This window comes from Saccopteryx leptura, chromosome 11 (genome assembly GCF_036850995.1).
Source record: "Saccopteryx leptura isolate mSacLep1 chromosome 11, mSacLep1_pri_phased_curated, whole genome shotgun sequence".
Classification (NCBI taxonomy): Eukaryota; Metazoa; Chordata; class Mammalia; order Chiroptera; family Emballonuridae; genus Saccopteryx; species Saccopteryx leptura.
The window spans coordinates 8,646,614-8,668,942 of NC_089513.1; positions in this window are offsets into that span (position 1 = coordinate 8,646,614).

A 22,329-nucleotide genomic window follows, 5' to 3' on the forward strand; every position below is an offset into this window, starting at 1 on the left:
GATCAACTTCATATTCCAATTTGTTCTCATCCGTTCACTCTGATGGAAATCCAAAGTTGATTTTTCATGGATTAGTGGTGATCAGGAGGGATCCATAGGGAACTGCATATGGCAATTCTAGAAATGGTATGGAAACCAAGCCCTACATGCATAAACTATAAATAAATGTTTGGTATTCTCTTCCCAGCACCGCCTTCTCTATTTCTCTTGTGTCACTGTTAGCTCGAGCTATTGAAATTCACCCAGGGAACTATGATCAGTGAACCAGCAAAGTGAAGAAAATACGGAGTGAAGTAGAGTGGGGTGGGAGTTTTAGCTCTGCTGTTTACTAAGTCTGTGAACTTGAGCAAGGAAATCCGTTTTGAAATTTAGCATCTCGTTTGCAATGTGGAGAAATAAAACACATCTTGCAAAATTATGGGAATATCCACATCAAGTGAATGGAAGTGTTCCTGAGAGGAACACACTGAAGCCATTGTCAAAGTAGACTAATTCTAGCATGTAGAACTGGTAAGAAGTGAAATAGACGCCATGCACGTATGACTGCTTACTGTTATTATTGTAAAAGGATTCAAGCTTTAGTAAGATGCCTGGTTCAGTTGGCCTCAGAGATCCTGAGCCTGGTATTAAATTTTGAGCAGTGTAAATCATGAAACTGATGGAACCACTTATTTTTGTGATAGAGATATGTATAAGTGTCATTTATTGTTGCTTTGAATATTTATTTCTGCAACTGTGCTGAAAATAAAAACCAAAAAATGAGATACTTTCCCTTTTCATTGATGTAATAGTGCCATTTTTATTTTTATGGAACCATGTAAAAATGAAATTTTATGGGATCTCATGGACAAATCAAGGCACAGATGGCAAATGACTCAGGCAGTGAGACAAAAGGTAAAACAGGAAGTACATGAGCTCAAATTCACCCCACAATATTTGCAAATAGTTTTCCAAAAGCACCGCCACCACAGAAAAGCATTGGTTTCCTGAGTGTTTCATTGACCTCACCTGCAGTCATCCGTGTTACTACATCTACTAATTAACTGTTACTACTCTTCCCCTGAGCCTTGCCGATGGGGAGGGAGAGGCAGGGGGAAATCGAAGTTATCAAAGGCACATTCTCATAAAAACCGAATTTAGACACCATAGAAGCAGGTTTGGTACTGTTACAAATTCTGTTCAAGCTGTTTTCATAATGCTGAAGACTCATCTAGAACCTTACCCTCCAGGCTTTGCAAACAGCAGACACACCTAAGTCCCCCGTGGGTGACAGCCGACAGAGGCTCACCTCCAGGGAGAGCAGGATGGCTTGGGAATGCGTGTCTGCACTGGAATAAAATGAACCAGCGCGCACGTGTGGACATGGCTGTCACTCACCTGCTCAGGGAGAGGAAGAGGACTTGGGCCCACCTTCGCTGTGGGCCCTGAAATTTCTGAAGGAAGTATGTTTTCATTAAAACTGGTAACGTTCAAGATGTTGTCCCTAGAAAAGCAGCCAGTGGATAAATAAAGTTATTTTGAATTTCATTGGAGACGGTTTCAAACAGTCACCTGAAGAGTGACGTAGACAAATTGGCAGAACAGGTGGGTTTCGACTTCTGTCCTCCTCACAGAAAGAACACTGCTCCCCGCCCCCGCCCCAGCAAGTAGCCATAGACAGCGGCCTCTGTGACACTCCCAGGACCAGGGCTTGAGCCCGAAGCACCCCTTTGGACCACAAAAAACCACCAAGCTCCACATGAGAAGCGTCAGAAATGTGGTTTCACCTTGAGGGCACCGCGCCTCCCCCAGGGCAGCACAGAGCTCTATCTGTTGTCTGTTCTCCGGTGACAGCAGCAACTGAGAGGTGCACAGCCCCTTCCTCTGCATCCAGGCCGCCCCCGCAAGCCCCCAGGCTGGAGGACCTGGGGCTGGGGCGGGGGCTTCCTGCGCAGGGGCGCAGGTCTCTGTGGGTGGGGTCCCCCGGCCCTGATGCCACTGGAGCCAGCCTCTGTCCTTTGCACTGCAAGCCCAGTGCCCCGCCTGGCCCGGGAGCTGGGTGGGCAGGCAGTGTTGGGTCTGCAGCGAGTAGGTCATACCTGCTGCCGAGCACAATGTACAGTTTCAAGCAGACGGGGAGAGAGAGCAGCGACCCCGCCCCAGTCCTGCCAGGCCGGGAAGCCTGGTGCGACCCGGGGCGGTCTAAGGGCCCCTCCTCCTGCCCCTTTAAGGGGGTAGTCTGTAGCCTCGCTCTGTGGAGGGCTTGAACTTTTGGCCCACTTGACCAGAGAGCTGGGTCAGTGACCCCAGGCAGCCTCAGAGCCCAGACCATGCCCCTGACGGGGCCGGAGCACACCCTGCAGCCCTGCCCAGGCAGGGGGCCCACCCAGGGACCTCACCCCATTGGGAAGCACAGCCTGTGGCCCCACCTGACCAAGGAGCCTGGCCAGAGGCCTGAGCCAACGGGCCAGCACAGCAACTGACTGGGCAACAATGGGGCCAACCTACAGCCCCACCCAACCTCAGCCCCCGGAACCCTGCCTGAGGCCACACGAAGCCTTGTCTAGGCCATGGGAATTACTAAGGCTGGGTACAATCAACCCCCAGGATGCTGCTTTCCTACATGCAAACTTCCTTATGCAAACTTTCGGTTCTCATTTAAAGCATTGCTTGCACCATTGTGACTATAATCTGAATTTATGAAAAGAAGGGGTGCTAGGTATTATTATTATATTACTTTCTTATTCAGAATTTTTAGAAAATAAAATTAAAATTTTTATCTTTTTAGCATGGATTTATAGAAAGAAACTCCAGAATTAGCTTAACTATTTAAAAAAAAAATGTGGTTTTGGCCAGGTGGTTGAGCGGAGAGAGCACCCATTGTCCTGGGGTGCTATGGTCACTGGTTGGCTCCCTGGTCAGGGGATGTAGGAGAAGCAACTAATAAATACACAACTAACACTGAGCAAGTAAGTGGAACAAAAAACCGCTGCTTCTCTCTCTCCCTACTGAAAGAATTTAAAATGATATTCAAAGAACACATTGAGAAAACAGATTTTGTTTGGGTTTAACATACATGCCTTTTAGTAAGAGAATCAGAAATCTTCAGACAGTGATATTGGAACTTTGACTGCAATTATGTAGAGATACAAAATCAAAATTTAGGTCATTGTTCATGTAAAGTTTGGAAATAGTAACAGTTCTTATTTGAAACTCTGGTGATAGATACTCTAAAAAAAAAGAAAGGAAAAAAATAGGGCAGAATATTTTGTAGGTAGAAGAAAAGTATTTTCTTGGAGGATAACTAAGGACGATATTTGAAAGTCATCCACTGCAAGAAATTCTTACTTTTCAAGATGGCACGTTTTATAAGAAATCAGCTTAATTTAGTATCTCCCAAACACTATTAGATATCAACTCCTCATACATGGGAAACTTTCATCAACACAAAACCAAAAAAAAAAAAAACACTTAAAAAGCAATTTTTGAGTATTAAACAATTCTACAACCTAGCAGTAAAGAAACTCTCCAACTTAAACTCCTAACATGTTTTCTCACCAGTCTCTTTTCTTCGGTGCTTTTACTCAGTTTGGAATCAATTTTCTTTACTCATCTTGGATATTATATTTCTTGTGTGTCTTGAAATCTCATTTTTGTGGGGTTTTTTTCCTTAGTAAGCAATTCTGATTCAGAAATGAAAAGGTCAACATTTGAACAAACCTTTCTTTTCTTCCCCCAATACATTTTGACAATTTTATTATCTTTTTCTTATCCAATATAAAAGCATGTCTCTCATAACGGCTGTTGTGAAGTGCACAGCTGCTTGGTGGATCATGTCTGATAGAACTGATTTTCAAGGTTCTATCCAAACAAGTTAATATAACGTTACTTATTCAGCAAGTAAAATAAAGGGATGCGTGTGGCTAACACCCTTCTGTGTGAATAGTTAATACCCGTAACATAAAGCTATCTTCCTTTTGTATTTTGTTCTTCCAGACAGGAATGGAGAGAGATAAGAAGCATCAATTATTAGTTTTTCGTAGCCACATCTTAGTTGTTCTTTGATTGCTTTCTCACATGTGCCTTGATGCGGGCCTTCAGCAGACCGAGTAACCCCTTGCTTGAGCCAAAGACCTTGAGTCCAAACTGGTGAGCTTTGCTCAAACCAGATGAACCCACACTCAAGCTGGCGACCTCTGGGTCTCGAACCTGGGTCCTCTGCATCCCATTCCAACGCTCTATCCACTGTGCCACTGCCTGGTCAGGCTGTAGTCTGTTCTTGTTTAGCAGAGCAAACCAACAGATACTTTCAGAAGCAAACTAGTAACCAATATAGTTTGAAGAAGGTGATAATAATGAACAAGTAAATAGTAAGACTAAACTACATTTTTTATTGTGTATTTAAAGGCTTATGTCTATAGCTATTTTTTTCGATAACGGTAAGCAAAATGTAATTTGCATATGTTTTATCCAAAACACTTTTGTAGCTAAATATAAATCGACTTTTCCAATTTTTCTGTATTTTCATGTCTCCATTTAATTACTTTCAACTACCTCTTATTGGAAAAGATATTTATTGCTTCCCCAAATTTCTCGGTGTCCCTTTACATAGTTAGGGGCATGTGATTTTTTCTGGCTAATGGGCTTTGAGAATAAGTGACCTGTGTCAATTTTGGATCTTTGCATTTATTATTTGGGGTAGCCTCTCTCTCTCTCTCTCTCTCTCTCTCTCTTTCTGTATATGATAATGAAAGACCTCTCATCCAGACCAAGCAACTGCAACACATTAGCACCTCAATCAACTTGGGTCCCTGATTTACACATGCATCACATGGCCCACCAAGCCGCATAGTGCTGGCAACACAACACGAGTACAAGATAAAAATCCAGTTTGGGGTTGATTTTACACCCACATTTCCACCTACTCTGACTAATATACCACTTAAGGCCAATGAGTTAAGAATATTTACATTAAAAATTACTCTTAACTCAAGCCCTATTCTTTTGTCTTTTTCTGCCCCAAATTGTCCATTTGAGGGATATTTTTATTTTCATATAAAACTCTGGCTTCTATGCCTCTATACTGACTTTTATTTTATGTTATTATTGTCTTCTGACTGATACTTTATTTCCATTCTTTGAAAACACTGTGTTCTCATTCACAGTACCTTCTTTCCTCCTATTCATTCATTTAAAATACAACAAGACTTTTATTTTTACGATCTCTGTGTTTCTAGTGATTTTTATCTGCTCTCCTCTTTAGCTCCTTATTATTATGAATACTAAACTTGATACCAGTTGTAATACCTCTACCTCTAAAATATTACTATGTCTATTCTCTTATTACATCCTACAAATTTTCTACTTCTCCTTATCTCTTTTTTGTCTCTAAAAAAATTTCTACAGCAAAATTCAGATGATAACTGCTCCCATCTCTCATATTCAGACATTAAAATTAGAAAAAAATTTTAGATTCCTGACTAAGTCATAACATAATTTAGGTGAATTTCTCCTGTGTTTACTTTTATGTATGGTGTGGTGCAGTGTGGTGTGTGTGTTACTTTACACAGTGCGTAACATAATGAAGTTATTTGGTAATTGAATGTTAATTGTTTAAATGGGAATTGGTTAATGCATTCACTCTCTCATTATGTATGCTATATAGGAGGAGAACTTCAAGTCTTTGATACTACCAAAGAAACCTCTTAGTTTATTCCCTGTGGATGGTTCTTTAAAGATTTTTATGTTGCACCACACAATGGTGCTTTGATGGAGATTTGTAACTTAACAACTTTTGCAGTGATTTCAAGTGAAAGGGGGTGTCAGCTTTCTTCTAGAGATGAGATTTTTCAGGTGAAAGTCACTTGCTTTTAGAAGTATTCCAAAAAAAGAGAAGTATTCCAATTGCAGAAGTGTCATGTGAGACATCTGTATGTAAATTACACTGAATTTTTTATAAGGATCTGAGCTTTAATGTTTTATCTCCCATTTTACAGTCCTTGTCACTTGCGGCCCAGTTGGCAGCAGCTTAGCTAGCTTTAAAAACCTTCCTCCTTAAACCTCAAGGGTTTCTTCATTAATCTTCCTCACACACCTAAGACTTCTTTTATAACCCTCTTCTTTTTTCTTGAATGGAATCAGGTGTAATGTTTTGTTTCAATCATCCTGGCCTTTTCTCTCTGTATGTATGTATTTCAGGTTCAGAACAATATTTGTTTTAGTTCAAATCGCTGAAACTCTCAAAGTCAACACTCAGTCCCCAGCCATCCTTAAGCTGGAGCACAGCATGATCCTGTGAAATGCTGTATATGGATCCTTGTTTAAAAGGGAAGTTTAAAATAGAACAAATTATCATCGAACTATAACATACTCATCCACGAATGCAGGAATGTGTTTATACAGCTTATTTTTGATTCTCTAGAACTGCTGTGCACAGAAAGTAATCTTGTCAAAAGGACTGATTTCTTTCAACATCATGTGGATACACTGATAAGGATATAGACATGGGACTCAGCCATTTTTTTTTAAATATCCCTTACCCATTTTTTAGGGTAAAAATTGATTTTTTTTCATGTGAGATATTGGTTTGTTTTAGGGCGTTGGGATACATTTCATCCAAAGTTTATTATCTTTCCTCTAATTCACCACCACCCTCCATCTTATCTAATTGATAAGAACCTGAGTTTTTTCCCATTCAGCATCCTGAAGCGTGCCCTGTCGGGAAAGACCTAGCGTGAGCACGCCCTCACTTCCCTCAGCAGCTTCCTCATTTTGTTTCTTCATGCCGCATCCTGTCAGAGTATTTCACCAGCTGTAGGTATTTTCAATCAGCATACGAATTCAGGATTGGACATAGCCGTTTATTCATCTTTGCTTTCCCGCAGGGTCAATATTGTAGATAATTAGCAGCCACTAAATACTGTGGCATTGAATCACATCTTTGTTCCTAAGCCATAGGAGTCCAAGTCACTGCTGAGCGCAGAGCTGTCATGAGGAGAGGGGTCCGTTGAGAAAGAGGTAGAAGAGACAACAGATGTTTTCATTGTTTTGTGTGTCTAACTCTACAGATTTCTGTAAAAAGAATCTCAGCCTCACAAAAGTTGAAAGTGGTTTCAGAAGGCATTTAACGATCATTTGTTTTAAGATCAAATAAAAGACACTGGACACTTACTTTGTACCAGGAACTAATCTAAGCAGTGTCATTTACTAGCTCATTTCATTGAAAAGCAAACTTATCATGTGTAATATTATTATTACCTCCATTTTATAGATGAAACTTAAGCCAAGTTACTTAACTCCAAGTCAAAACCTCCCAGCCATCCAGCCAGGATGTAAATCCAGGCGCTCTGACTCCAAAGCTAGCACTTTTCACCTCACCTTCTGTGATATCCCGTAGTGCAGGGAGATTAGGTGCAGATTAAACACGTCTTTGCAATAGTTCCAACTGCAGAGTTTAGTCATTTGTAGAGGTATAAATCATCTGTAGCTATATACAGGGTGTGGACAAAAGTTGGGTATTTGGGGCATCCTGACATTCTTTTGAGTTAGTAAAGCTATTGCAACAATAATCATAACCTGAATGCCTTTTTTCCATATGAAGAACTGCAGATCTACCTTTTACCCACCCATAAATTTGGAATAGCATTTTACTTTTTAAGAACATCAATCAAAGTTGTTAGTGTGAGAGCAGCCAGAGGATCATGACGTTTAATGGTGGAAACTGAGTGTGTAAGAAAATGGGCAAAATCAGCAGTGCTGTCAGGGTAGCCTAGATCGAGGGCAGAGTATTCGCGAGCACGTCACATGAAATGTACTGAAAGCACAGTCCTCGGCCATTGTTACATCACACGGCTCTGCCACGGCTGTGCGGTCTGGTCCTATCTCCTTACTGAACGCACTTCCCTAATTCTTGTCTTTAGACAGGACACTACAACCTTAAGATATTTATTTACCCAAATGCAATGATTCTGAGTACAGATGGCATTTTATTCAACATCGTGAGAAACACAACGTCAAATATGAACCTATGTCTTCTGCATAAAAAATATATAACCTCAGGTTTATAAAATCTAAATTTTACTTGTTTCCAACCTTGCTTACTGAACCTATCTGAATGTTTTCCTTTTCACCAACATACCACCACCCAAAGCAGAGCATCTCCAAGCATTCTCGTTGGTACTGGACTCACCTTGGGCACTCGCTAAACCTGCAGGTCTCTGGCTGTCCCTAGTCGACCGTGTCCTCGACTCTCAGAAGCTTGGGAAGCTGGCAGTATAGAATGAGTAAATGAATAAATGAATGAATGAACAAATAAATGATGATTTTGTGATTGTACACTTATGGCCAAACTCATGACTTATATACATTAAATATGTATAGCATTTTACATGTCAATTATACCAGCATAACATTTTCTAAAAGAAACATTCTGAGTACCATTAAAATATTTAAAAATAGGCCTGACCTGTGGTGGCGCAATGGATAAAGCATCGACCTGGAACACTGAGGTCGCCGGTTTGAAACCTTGGGCTTGCCTGGTCAAGGCACATATGGGAGTTGATGCTTCCTGCTACTCCCCTTCTCTCTCTCTCTCTCTCTCTCCTATCTCTCTAAAAATCAATAAATAAAATATTAAAAAAAAAGAAAATGAGGAAAAAAATATTAAAAAATAAAGCCAAGTCATTTTCATTTAAAAATTTTTACCATAAATTCTCTCTTTTCCTCTTTATATAAATCCTTAAGTTAGAAACACAGACCTTTTCTCTCGGATCACTACAGTCCTTCCTTTCTGTTTCCATAATGCATTTCTGCTTTGGTTTCTGCTTCTTTCTTGGTATAGAGGCATTATTTGTAAATTATCAGCATAATTCTGTATTTACTTCTCTTTCTTTTTTTTTTATTGTGCCTAAATCCTTATCTTCAGTTTTTAAAGTTCTCTACTAAATTTCCTGATCATAGACATTTTAATGTTTTTCTTAAACAATTGTTTATTCTCTCATCCCTTCTAACCTCTGAATATACCCATTGGTGACTCCTGATGCTCAAGCAACAACATAGTAATTAGTTAGATAATATCACCATCCATACCTATAACATCTCATACGAGTGTGTGTGAGGTGAAATATGAAAAGCTGACGATTCACTGACATAAGCAGTGTTGAATTTAATTCCTGGCTATATGCTCTGGTTCAAGTCCCTGAACATAGTTAAATTTTCATGATCTTACAATGTCATCAATTAGAATTGTAGTAACCCTAAATCCCATAGGATGTATAATTAAATGAGTATATATATACCTGTGCAAGTATTTGCCAGACTGTCAAGTTTTATGCAAAACTTTCACTTATTACACTCATGCTTGTTTGAATTAGTTTATAGTTTATTACTGACAAAAATACAATCATACTTGGAGACCTCAATACACCGCTGACAGCTCTAGATCGGTCATCCAAACAGAGAATCAATAAAGATATAGTGGCCTTAAGTGAAATACTAGAACAACTGGATATGATAGACATCTACAGGACACTTCATCCCAAAGCGACAGAGTATACATTTTTCTCTAGTGTACATGGAACATTCTCAAGAATTGACCATATGTTAGGCCACAAAGACAATATCAGCAAATTTAAAAAAATTGAAATTGTGCCAAGCATATTCTCTGATCATAAAGCCTTGAAACTAGAATTCAACTGTAAAAAAGAGGGGGAAAACCCCACAAAATTGTGGAAATTAAACAACATACTTTTAAAAAATGAATGGGTCAAAGAAGAAATAAGCGCAGAGATCAAAAGATATATACAAACAAATAAAAATGAAAATACGACATATCAGAATCTCTGGGATGCAGCAAAAGCAGTAATAAGAGGAAAGTTCATATCACTTCAGGCCTATATGAACAAACAAGAGAGAGCCGAAGTAAACCACTTAACTTCACACCTTAAGGAACTAGAAAAAGAAGAACAAAGACAACCCAAAACCAGCCGAAGAAAGGAGATAATAAAAATAAGAGCAGAAATAAACAAAATAGAGAACAGAAAAACTATAGAAAAAATCAATAAAACAAGGAGCTGGTTCTTTGAAAAGATCAACAAAATTGACAAACCCTTGGCAAGACTCACCAAGGAAAAAAGACACAGGACTCAAATAAATAAAATCCAAAATGAAAGAGGAGAGATCACCACAGACATCATAGATATACAAAGAATTATTGTAGAATACTATGAAAAATTATATGCCTCCAAATACAACAATCTAGAAGAAATGGATAAATTCCTAGAACAATACAACCTTCCTAAACTGAGTCATGATAAGCAGAAAGCCTAAACAGACCAATCAGCAGGGAGGAAATAGAAAAAACTATTAAAAACCTCCCCAAAAATAAAAGTCCAGGTCCAGATGGTTATACTAGTGAATTCTATCAAACATTCAAAGAAGACTTGGTTCCTATTCTACTCAAAGTCTTCCAAAAAATTGAAGAAGAAGCAATACTTCCAAACACATTTTATGAGGCCAACATAACCCTCATACCAAAACCTGGCAAGGATGGCACAAAGAAAGAAAACTACAGACCAATATCTCTAATGAATACAGATGCTAAAATACTAAACAAAATACTGGCAAATCGAATACAACAACATATTAAAAAAATAATACATCATGATCAAGTGGGATTCATCCCAGAATCTCAAGGATGGTTCAACATACGTAAAACAGTTAACGTAATACATCATATCAACAAAACAAAGAACAAAAACCACATGATCTTATCAATAGATGCAGAAGAGGCTTTCGATAAAATACAACACAATTTTATGTTTAAGACTCTCAACAAAATGGGTATAGAAGGAAAATATCTCAACATAATAAAGGCCATATATGATAAACCATCAGCCAACATCATATTAAATGGCATAAAACTGAGCACTTTCCACCTTAAATCAGGAACACGACAGTGGTGTCCACTCTCTCCACTCTTATTTAACGTGGTGCTAGAAGTGCTGGCCAGAGCAATCAGACAAGACAAAGAAATAAAAGGCATCCATATCGGAAAAGAAGAAGTAAAGGTATCACTTTTTGCTGATGATATGATCCTATACATCGAAAACCCAAAGGACTCCACAAAAAGATTACTACAAACAATAAACCAATACAGTAAGGTCGCAGGATACAAAATTAACATACAGAAGTCCATAGCCTTTCTATATGCCAACAATGAAATATTAGAAAACGAACTCAAAAAAATAATCCCCTTCACGTTTGCAACAAAAAAAATAAAATACCTAGGAATAAACATAACAAAGAATGTAAAGGACCTATATAAAGAAAACTACAAGGCATTGCTAAGAGAAATAGAAAAAGACACAATGAGATGGAAAAATATTCCTTGTTCTTGGATAGGAAGAATAAATATAATTAAAATGGCCATATTACCCAAAGTAATATATAAATTTAATGCAATTCCCATCAAAATTCCTATGACATTTTTTAAAGAAATGGAACAAAAAATCATCAGATTTATATGGAACTATAAAAAACCCCGAATAGCCAAAGCAATCCTAAGGAAAAAGAATGAAGCTGGGGGCATTACAATACCTGACTTTAAACTATATTATAGGGCCATAATAATCAAAACTGCATGGTATTGGCAGAAAAATAGACACTCAGACCAATGGAACAGAATAGAAAGCCCAGAAATAAAACCACATATATGTGGTCAAATAATCTTTGATAAAGGGGCCAACAACACAAAATGGAGAAAAGAAAGCTTCTTCAACAAATGGTGTTGGGAAAACTGGAAAGCCACATGCAAAAGAATGAAACTCGACTACAGCCTGTCCCCGTGTACTAAAATTAATTCAAAATGGATCAAAGACCTAAATATAAGATCTGAAACAATAAAGTACATAGAAGAAGACATAGGTACTAAACTCATGGATCTGGGTTTTAAAGAACATTTTATGAACTTGACTCCAATGGCAAGAGAAGTGAAGGCAAAGATAAATGAATGGGACTATATCAGAATAAAAAGTTTTTGCTCAGCAAGAGAAACTGATATCAAAATAAACAGACAGCCAACTAAATGGGAACTGATATTTTCAAACGACAGCTCAGATAAGGGCCTAATATCCAAAATTTACAAAGAACTCATAAAACTCAACAACAAACAAACAAACAATCCAATAAAAAAATGGGAAGAGGACATGAACAGACACTTCTCCCAGGAAGAAATACAAATGGCCAACAGATATATGAAAAGATGCTCAGCTTCATTAGTTATTAGAGAAATGCAAATCAAAATGGCAATGAGATACCACCTCACCCCTGTTAGATTAGCTATTATCAACAAGTCGGGTAATAACAAATGTTGGAGAGGATGTGGAGAAAAAGGAACCCTCATACACTGTTGGTGGGAATGTAAAGTAGTACAACCACTATGGAGGAAAGTATGGTGGTTCCTCAAAAAACTGCAAATAGAACTACCTTATGACCCAGCAATCCCTCTACTGGGTATATACCCCAAAACCTCAGAATCATTGATACGTAAAGACACATGTAGCCCCATGTTCATAGCAGCATTGTTCACAGTGGCCAAGACATGGAAACAACCAAAAAGCCCTTCAATAGAGGATTGGATAAAGAAGATGTGGCACATATACACTATGGAATACTACTCAGCCATAAGAAATGATGACATTAGATCATTTATAGCAAAATGGTGGGATCTTGATAACATTATACGGAGTGAAATAAGTAAATCAGAAAAAAACAAGAACTACATGATTCCATACATTGGTGGAACATAAAAACGAGACTAAGAGACATGGACAAGAGTGTGGTGGTTACCAGGGGTGGGGGGAGGGAGGACGCAGGAGGGAGGGAGGAAGAGATTTAGGGGGAGGGGGAGGGGCACAGAGAAAACTAGATAGAGGGTGACGGAGGACAATCTGACTCTGGGTGAGGGGTATGCAACATAATTTAATGACAAGATAACCTAGACATGTTTTTCTTTGAATATATGTACCCTGAATTATTAATGTCATCCCATTAACATTAATAAAAATTTATTAAAAAAAAAAAGAATTAGTTTATAGTTTATTGATATTAATAAAAATTAACTAAGAAAATTGATAAGTTTTATAACTAATAAAGTTTCCAGATTATAATGTAACATATTTATATTGGTCTCTGTGCATATAAATATGTACTTATAGAGACACAACCTCATATGCACAGATAAAGAGGGAAGTGGCCACTTTTGAATAGCTGCATTTTTTCAGGTACTTAATGTACAGGAGTCTCATTTACACAGTAGTGTTATTATTTGAATTTGACAAATGTAAGCATTAAGGAACAGTAACTTTCCCATCAGTGACGTAGCCGCCGATGGGCTCAGTGGTAAGCCCGTCAGGGTATAGGACATAGCTTTCCAAGAGGCTAGAGCGTCTGCTACCTGGTGGAGTGTAAATTGCTTTTTGTGTTTCTTTTGTTGTTACTGTTGTTTAAATCAATAGTACTCTAAACTACAAGAAGAACCCAGAGTTCAAGGATTATGTCTCTTTCCACTGCTTTGTTTTTTCTAGTGCTCTGAATATTAAGATCTTTATTCAATCATAGCCTGACTAAAATGACTACACCAATCCCTTGGGATAAGTAAGGGCACTTCTCACATATGAAATGTATTCTCTGCCTTGACTTTCTTCTTACAAATGAGGAGTAAATAACACAAAATATACTGAATAGCTATTTTTTATGAATGTTAGTTTATGTTATGAGTTAGTTGTACTAATGGAATACAATATTTAGACTACATAATAATATAGGTTTATATAATTAATATTAAGGATATAGATTTTTCAATACTGGAAATCAACATTTTAACATTGTGATTTTTGTAGTATATATCAACGAATAGCACGAATCAACAAATATTGATGCAGAGTCTTAGGGCAAACTCTCTGAATTACAAACCATCATTGAAGAACCATTTTAAATGTGTTTAATTTTCCTAATTTATAGATTAGGACATGACCTCTCCAGTCCATAAATATAAACTTAAAGTACTGCTGTCATAAAGTGAAGTTATATTTTTACCTTCTGATACCACAGATATGAAACAGTTTTAGAAAATGACACGGCATTTAGGAGAAATAAATCAGGTGTGTCCTGTGGTGTGTTCCTTCAAGATAACCTGTCTCTCAGAGTGTTTGGGCCACTTCTTACAGTTCTTGTGTATGTCATGATTCACTGCCATTAAATATTTAAGCTTAGTATATTCTCTATGTGCTTTGTAAAAATAAGACATGATTTACTTTGAGAAAGTGTAGTACTTAAAAAGACTGTTTCTCTCTCCAATGATTGAAGGGACATTTGAGCAAAATGTTTAATTTCGTATTTTTGCCAGAGTTATACGGGCAGCACTGTAATAAGCCATGTGACTGGATTTTTGCCAAAGACCATAAAATGCCAGGTTTAAAGCCTAAAGGCACCACTATTTGGGATACATTATTTTTCATTTTAAGAAAGATACCGAGTATTTTTATGGTTTTCTGCATTTAAACTTGGCATGAATGAATATGTTGTTCCTGTTGATCAAAGAACCATAATTCCACGCCATAGAGAAAATGCTATATTAGTGAATCAATTTGAAAACCAAAGAAAGTACAAAGTGTGCTCTGTGACATGCACCACATGTCCTGGATTGCCTTTGAGTTCTTCACAGTAATTCATTTTCATCTGCAAAGTGAAGATTGCTCACAATCCAATCTCAAAAACTGCTTTCTACAAAGATGTAGGCAGAGCCAAGCACTTAGTTTTTGGAGTTCAGAGAAAACCTAGTCCTGCCATTTAATAGTTCTATGGCTTGGTGGAATTCATTAAATTTTTTATTTATATAACTAAAAAATAATTTACAAAGTGTTATAGTAAAAATACTAGGCGCACATCTAGAGCACTTAGCGTTGTGCTTTCCTGTCTACTTTCCCATTAGTGGCACCTAGTGCATCCTTGGGGGTTCTTTCTCTGTCTTACTCCAAGACTGTGCCACATCTCCCAACTTTCACTTAGCTGGCTCTTAATTTAATAGAGTAATTATAGTTAAAATGAAGGTTAGCTTTTACATTTTTCTCTATATTTTATTTTGAAAATATGTTTTTGTTATTTAGTTATTTTGGGTCTAGCTCTAATTACTTTTCCTCATACCAATGCATCATTGATGTCTCATTCCTCTCAGTTGCTATCATTATTATTTTAGCAATGGAGACATTACCACAGATATGTTAAGGGATGAACTTAGCCTTATAAAGGGGACTTTTTCATGGTAAACCCAAAATTAATGCCTCTGAACTTGACACTCATAGTCTCTACCTAAGGCTTCAATAAAATTTCAGCTTTACAAAACGGGGGTAAAACAATAGATTTGTTTAATGCACAAAGACAGTGTTTCTGATTTGTTTTATTTTTTAGATTTCATTTATAGCTCTATTCTTTTTGTCTAGTTAATACTATTGACATTCTACTGGGTATGAAGTGGAATCTCATTGTGGGTTTTTTTTTGTGTGTGTGTGTGTATTTTTCCGAACCTGGAAACGGAGAGGCAGTCAGACAGACTCCCGCATGCGCCTGACCGGGATCCACCCGGCATGCCCACCAGGGGACGATGCTCTGCCCATCTTGGGGCGTCACTCTGCCACAATCAGAGCCATTCTAGCACCTGAGGTAGAGGCCACAGAGCCATTCTCAGCGCCTGGGTCAACTTTGCTCCAATGGAGCCTTGGCTGCGGGAGGGGAAGAGAGAGACAGAGAGGAAGGAGAGGGGGAGGGGTGGAAAGCAGATGGGCGCTTCTCTTGTGTGCCCTGGTCGGGAATCGTACCCGGGACTCCTGCACGCCAGGCCGACGCTCTACCGCTGAGCCAACCGGCCAGGGCTTATTGTGGTTTTGACTTACATTTCCATAATGAGTAATGGTGAACACATTTTCATGAGGTTGTTGGTCATTTGTATACCATTTTTATTTTTTGAAAACTTTATTGAATGTATTGGGGTGATGTCGGTTAATAAAATTATATAGGTTTCATGTGTACAGTTCTATAGTACATTATTTGTATGTTGTCCTGTGTGTTCACCATCCAATTCAATTCACCTTCCATCACCATTTTAAGCTCTTTTTAAAATGGGGTTCTTTGCCTTTGTTGTAGAATTTTAGGAGATCATTATATATTCTAAATACTAGACCCTTATCAGGTACATGATTTGCAAAGTATGATTTTCAAATATTTTCATTCTGTAGGTTTGTCTTTTACCTTTCCTGCTAATGTCATTTGATGCACAAAAGTCTTTAAATTGGAGTCCAATGATCTATTTTTTCTCTTGTTGCTTGTTCATTTGGTGTCATGTTAAAATTACATTACCAACCTCAAGATTATAAAGATACAACTCTGTAATTTCTTCAAAAAGTTATGGTTTTAGCCTTATATTTAGGATTTTTATTATTTTTAGTTTATTTTTGTATAAGGTAGAGGTTCACCATTATATATTCTTTTGCATTTGGGTATCTAATTTTTATAGCAGCATTTATTGAAGAGACAATTCTTTCCACTTTGAAATGCCATGGCATCCTTATTGAGAATTAATTAACCAGACAGGGTGGGTTTCTTTCTGAACTCTCAATCTATTCTATCTGCCTATATGTCTATCCCTATGCCTGTATTATAGTACCATACTATTCTGATTAAAGTAACTTTGTAGTTCTCATTATGGTGATTAAAGAGACACTGATTTCACCATCAAATTTTCATGTTTAACATGCTACTAATTAGAGTCCTCTTTTGTTGATTAGAGAGAAAGAAAAAGAAAGCCCATCCAACAGCTTACACTTGAGTGGGGCCTCCTTAATGGACACTAGCTAATCATCTCTATGATGCGTATTTCTGATTTGAGGAGTGGACCCCCTTGGGTGAACGTACAACAAGACAAAACCAATCACATAATGTAACATTATTAATTAGCTATTTTAAAGTCAATTACAGGCATTACAACAAGCAAATTTATAAATTTGAACAATATTGAATCTATTAAAATCAGTTTGTGTGGCAAATTTATGGTAATTACATATAAACTCTAGAATAATATCTGGAATAAACACAAAGCTGATTCTATAAAGTATGCACTTTGTGCAATTTGAAAAGTTAAATGTGTAATCTAGTTTAGTAAAATTTCCTAGTCTTTATTAATTGGAAGTTTTTACTTAATTAAATATATAAACTTCTCAGTTACACATCAAAAATAATTTATGGAGTTATATGATTTCTTTTGTTTAAATAATAATATATTTTATGAAGCTATAATGATTGTCATCTACTCAAGATAGTAACTCTGCTCAGTAACAGTTAATAAGTTATTTTATCTATTCCTGATAACTAAACATGTATAATTCTATTGACCTGAGTTAAGATTTTAATTTTTTATGTCATTTCTCTTTGTAATCAACAGATGGTCTTTACAACAAAGAAAATAATGTGCCCAAAGAATCCAGTCTATTGCTTTTTAAGTAAAATGGATGCTAAAAAATGCAGTATTTTGAGTTCTGATCATAAAATTTCCAAATATACGTACCTCTATCAAGTACTAAAACAAGACAACTCCTTTCTTTATCATACTATAAGAGCTGGTTATGGCTTCTCTCGGGAATCAGTATACTGCCCTGAAAGACAGACTTCACGATCATCTGCTGCGGCCATAAATGTTTAACAGGTTCCCTAGCATTGAGTGAAATGTTGAGGGAACTGGAGCTTCCTCTCCCACTTCTGTAGTTGAAAATAACTGCTTTGTTTTTCCCCTATGAGAATTGTGGCAAAATGATTTTGAAAGGGACTAATTCCAAATATTGAATGTTGAAGTTAATTCACAGTCTCATTGCATTGTTCACTATCATCCCTGGTGGATGGCAGTAACAAGCATTGAGATTACACCACACACATAGGGATACCTTGTACTGTTATGCCTTAATGTTATATACAGTTCACCTTTGAACAACATGAAGATTAGGGGCACTGACTGCCACCCTCAATGTGGTAGAAAATCCCTGTATAACTTCTGACTCCACAAAAACTTAACAACAGATAGCCTACTGTTGACCGGAAGCCTTACTGATAACATTAACAGTTGATTAACACATACTTGGCATATTATGTGTATTATATACTGTATTCTTAACATAAAAAAGCTAGAGAAAGAAAATATTATTAAAAAATCATAAGGAAGAGAAAAGATATTTTCAGCATTTATTGAAAAAAAAATCCATGTGTGAATGGACCTGTCCAGTTCCAACTTGTGTTGTTCAAGGGTCAAATATAAATACACATAATTCTTGAACAGTCAAAATATACCACAGAATCAGTTTGGTAGGACTACAGTACAGAAAACATGGTCTCTTAACTACTTAAAGTGCACCAGACTCTGCTGGTACTTCATAATATTGTCTCAACACTTACAAGTGTCTATTCTGAAACTGGCATAACAGAGCAACACATCGTTATAAAACAATCACATTTATAAAAACACAACATTTGGTTTAATGACCCCCTTTTAATTAATTGCAGGGTCCTGTTAAGAAAACTGTTGATTTATCCAAGAAAGCCAAGTGATGGGTAGTGACAAACATAATTTTAGTCCTTTTGGCTGTTTCACTTCCTCTCTAAAATCTCACCAGGTGTTGACTAAGTTTCAAATGTAGTCAAAACACTTGTTCCAAGTAAGATTTTGCAAATTAACCTACTCTGGTTTATTCATAGCCTGATCGAACAGATAACTTAAACTTACAGATGCAGGTCCCGTTTAGATGACTGTAGTCCGAATGAATCTGTAGGGTAGATTAGTTGTACACAAGCTGGCACAAAACGACGCAGTCCCTGGGAGGAAGGCATACCGCAAATCAAGGCTTTCAGTCCTCTAAGTGTTTTCCTTAAAACGGCTCCTTTTCATTGACTTAAAAACTATAGGAGACTTGGAAAATTTCTGAAGTCTAAATGAGATTAAAGAACTCCCTGGCCTCAACTTTCTTGAGCTAACACTATGCTCATGATAGCATTTCAAAATAAAATTTACCATCAAGGAAATTTTATTTGCATTAAAAGTCTATGTAACAAAAGCCTAAGGTCATAAATATTTTTCTGAAAATGTTAAAATGATCCTTCATTGTTGATGATCACCATGCAAATTAGACATGTGGCCTTTATTGTGAATTTTTCCCATTTGTAAGACTATCTGAATTTCAAGTTATCTTCAATTATTTTTTTAAAAACAGAGATTATAGTAATTAAAGATCATTCTAAGGGTGAAATGAGGTGATATATGTGAAATTTTCTAGCACATCTCCAAGAACATTTATTGGGGTGACATTGATTAATGACCTTATATGAATTTCAGGTATAGAGTTCTATAATACAGCATCTGTATATTGTGTTGTGTGTTACGTGTTACCAGTTACCACCACAAGTCAAATCTCTTTCCATCACCATTTATTCTCCTCTTCTTCCAAAAAGATTATTCTAAGAAATAGTATTATTTTATATCTCTATGATCAAAAAGTCAGATTCTTCCTTAATTAATAATAAAAAAAAAAATCTCTCCCAACCTGTGGTGGCACAGTGGATAAAGTGATAAAGCGTCGACCTGGAATGCTGAGGTCGCCATTTTAAAACTCTGGGCTTGCCTGGTCAAGGCTAGTACAGGAGTTGATGCTTTCTGCTTATCCTCCTCTTCTCTCTCTCTCTCTCTCTCTCTCTCTCTCTCCCTTCTCTCCTCTCTCTAAAGACAAATAAATAAAATCTAAAAAGAAAAAATTAAAACAAAGAAAAAAATCTCATCTCTTTATACCCTAGGTTTAAAATACCTTTCTGATTTATTTCTTCTACATTTCTTCCCTCTCTGACATGAGCATGCATTGGGATGCCTAGATGGTGTTGCTTGTGGGGTTCCATCTATCCCATCCAATTGGCATTGCATTCCACTCATTTTATTTAGCCCATTGAAATCTTGCTCAAATTGCATGTGTTTGTAACTCCTTTTATAATTTTCCTAGACCAACTTAGTTATTCATTTATTTGTGATCCTATATTATCAATATTTTATGTTTTTATATTTACATTACAGAATTTATTATATCTGTAGTGTTTTCCAGTTAGGTGTAAACTTATTCCCTCATATACTAGGTCAAGAGCTTCCCCTCCCTTTTCTTTGTATAACCTGTGCCCAATCTGAAGATGCTTACACAGTAGCCTCTTATATGTGCTGGTTGAATCAAATTAACATCCATCAATGACATAGGGTTTGTTTTCTTTTAATACCTACTATTCTGGGATCAATAGCCATTTGCTTTTGTGTTACACTGGAAAGAACAGTGATGAAACATTTCCCTCCAAGTTTACCTTGATGAGTATTCTAAACTATCACTGCTTTCTGCTTGCATCGTCTCTTTTCTTAAAATTTTTTATCATTTTCAGTTATAAAAACATAGGTCATATAGACTACATTACATAAAAGAACACACCACGTAGAATTTCTGCTTTCTTCTAGGAGCGTCAGTAAAAACTAAGATGTCTTCTTATAATTAATTATTTTTATATTCATTTAGTGAAGAATTCCCTTCCTGACTCATTCCTTACTCTCATTAAAAGTCCATCTTGTCTTCCTGAGTATTGTGCACTCAGAAGAGAGGTGAATCTGCTAGCCTCATCAGGTTTTTAAAATAAGTTTTCAGTTGTGAAGACCACAAGGAGAATGAGAAAGTCCTATGTCAAAATTAGGCATTATTCATCCTGACATTTTTCTCTATAAGTTATATTTGGCAAAGAAGAAGCCAAACATATTCAAAGCCTCATATGAATAGAAGCCTAATTTATCTAGATTAGAGTCCAGAATTTGTCATTGAAGAAATGAGTAATGTCATTTGAATTCTCTGGGCTTTAGTTTTCACATATGTAAAATATGAGAAATTTAGTTAATATCTATGGTCTTCTGAAATTTTCTGATTTTTTGAAAAGTTCTATTTTAGAACTATAAAAATTCACATTGAATAGGCTATGTTGTAAATCATTCTCAAAGTCGTTGAATCATACAAAGTCATTGAATCATACAATATCAGAGTTGGAGTGAAACTTAAAAACCACTTAGTCTGGTCTTTCTCTTCATAGCAAATTTCACATTGATATCTATTATCAGGGATAATTATCTTGCAATAGTAAGTTTATTACATCAATGCTTAACCTGTTCTACTGTTGGACAAAATGGCTTATCCAAAATTTCTGGCTGCATACTCTTCTATTTCTATCTTCTGCCCATCCTTAGTTAAAAGTGTCTGGAGATTCTAAAGAATGCACCCCTAGAAATGTGAAGCACTATCCACGGTCACAACTTAGAGCAGGTTACAATTCAAAAAAAGGGCCATTTTAGCTAACCATGGCATTATCTGTAGAAATCAGAATTCTAAAAAGCATGCTTCACCTCAGATTCCAAACCCTAAGCCCCAGGACTGTGAACATGATGTGATACCACTCCAGTGATTTGGTTACATTATATGGTAGAATTGCTTTCCAGTGAGAGTTCCGGTTGGTCCTGACCTAATCCTATGAACCCTTAAGAGCAGAGAGCTTTCTCAGGCTGATGACAGACGAAGAAAGTGAGATCGATAATAAGTATGAGATGGAAAGGACAAGTCTTGGCGGTTTGAAAGCGACCATGTAAGAAGGAATGCCGTTGGTTTCTCAGAACAGAAAGTTACCCAAGCTTATAGCCAGCAAGGAAATGGAAACTCTTGTCTCAAAACTGCAAGGAACTGACTTCTGCCAACCACCTGGATGAGCTTGGAGGCAAGTTCTCTGCAGATGTCTCCTCCAGGTGAGAACTCACCCGAGGAAACACCTTGATTATAGCTTCCTTATACCCTAAGCAGAGACCCAAGGCACATACTCCCAGGTTTCTGACCTCTAAAACTGTTACCTAATAAATGAGTGTTGTTTGAGCAGCCAGATTTGCGGCAATTTGTTATTTAGTAACAGGAAAGAAATAATGCATTATCTAAGAAACAATGTGGCAGAGAGTTTATACATAAGTGAGGTACTGATACGACTAAAGTTTTTCCTAAAATTGCACCAAGAGACCTAGTAGAATCTTCCCCTTGAAAGAAACTATTTCAATTAACCCGTACTCATGAAAAATGCAATAGGTTTGTCATAAGGACTGGTACTTCAAGTCAGGAAAAGCACAGCTATTTAATCCTCACAATTTTCTGAGGGAAGTTGCTCTGATTCTAATCACCAATGTTGATAACTCAAACAGAAATAAACTAACTG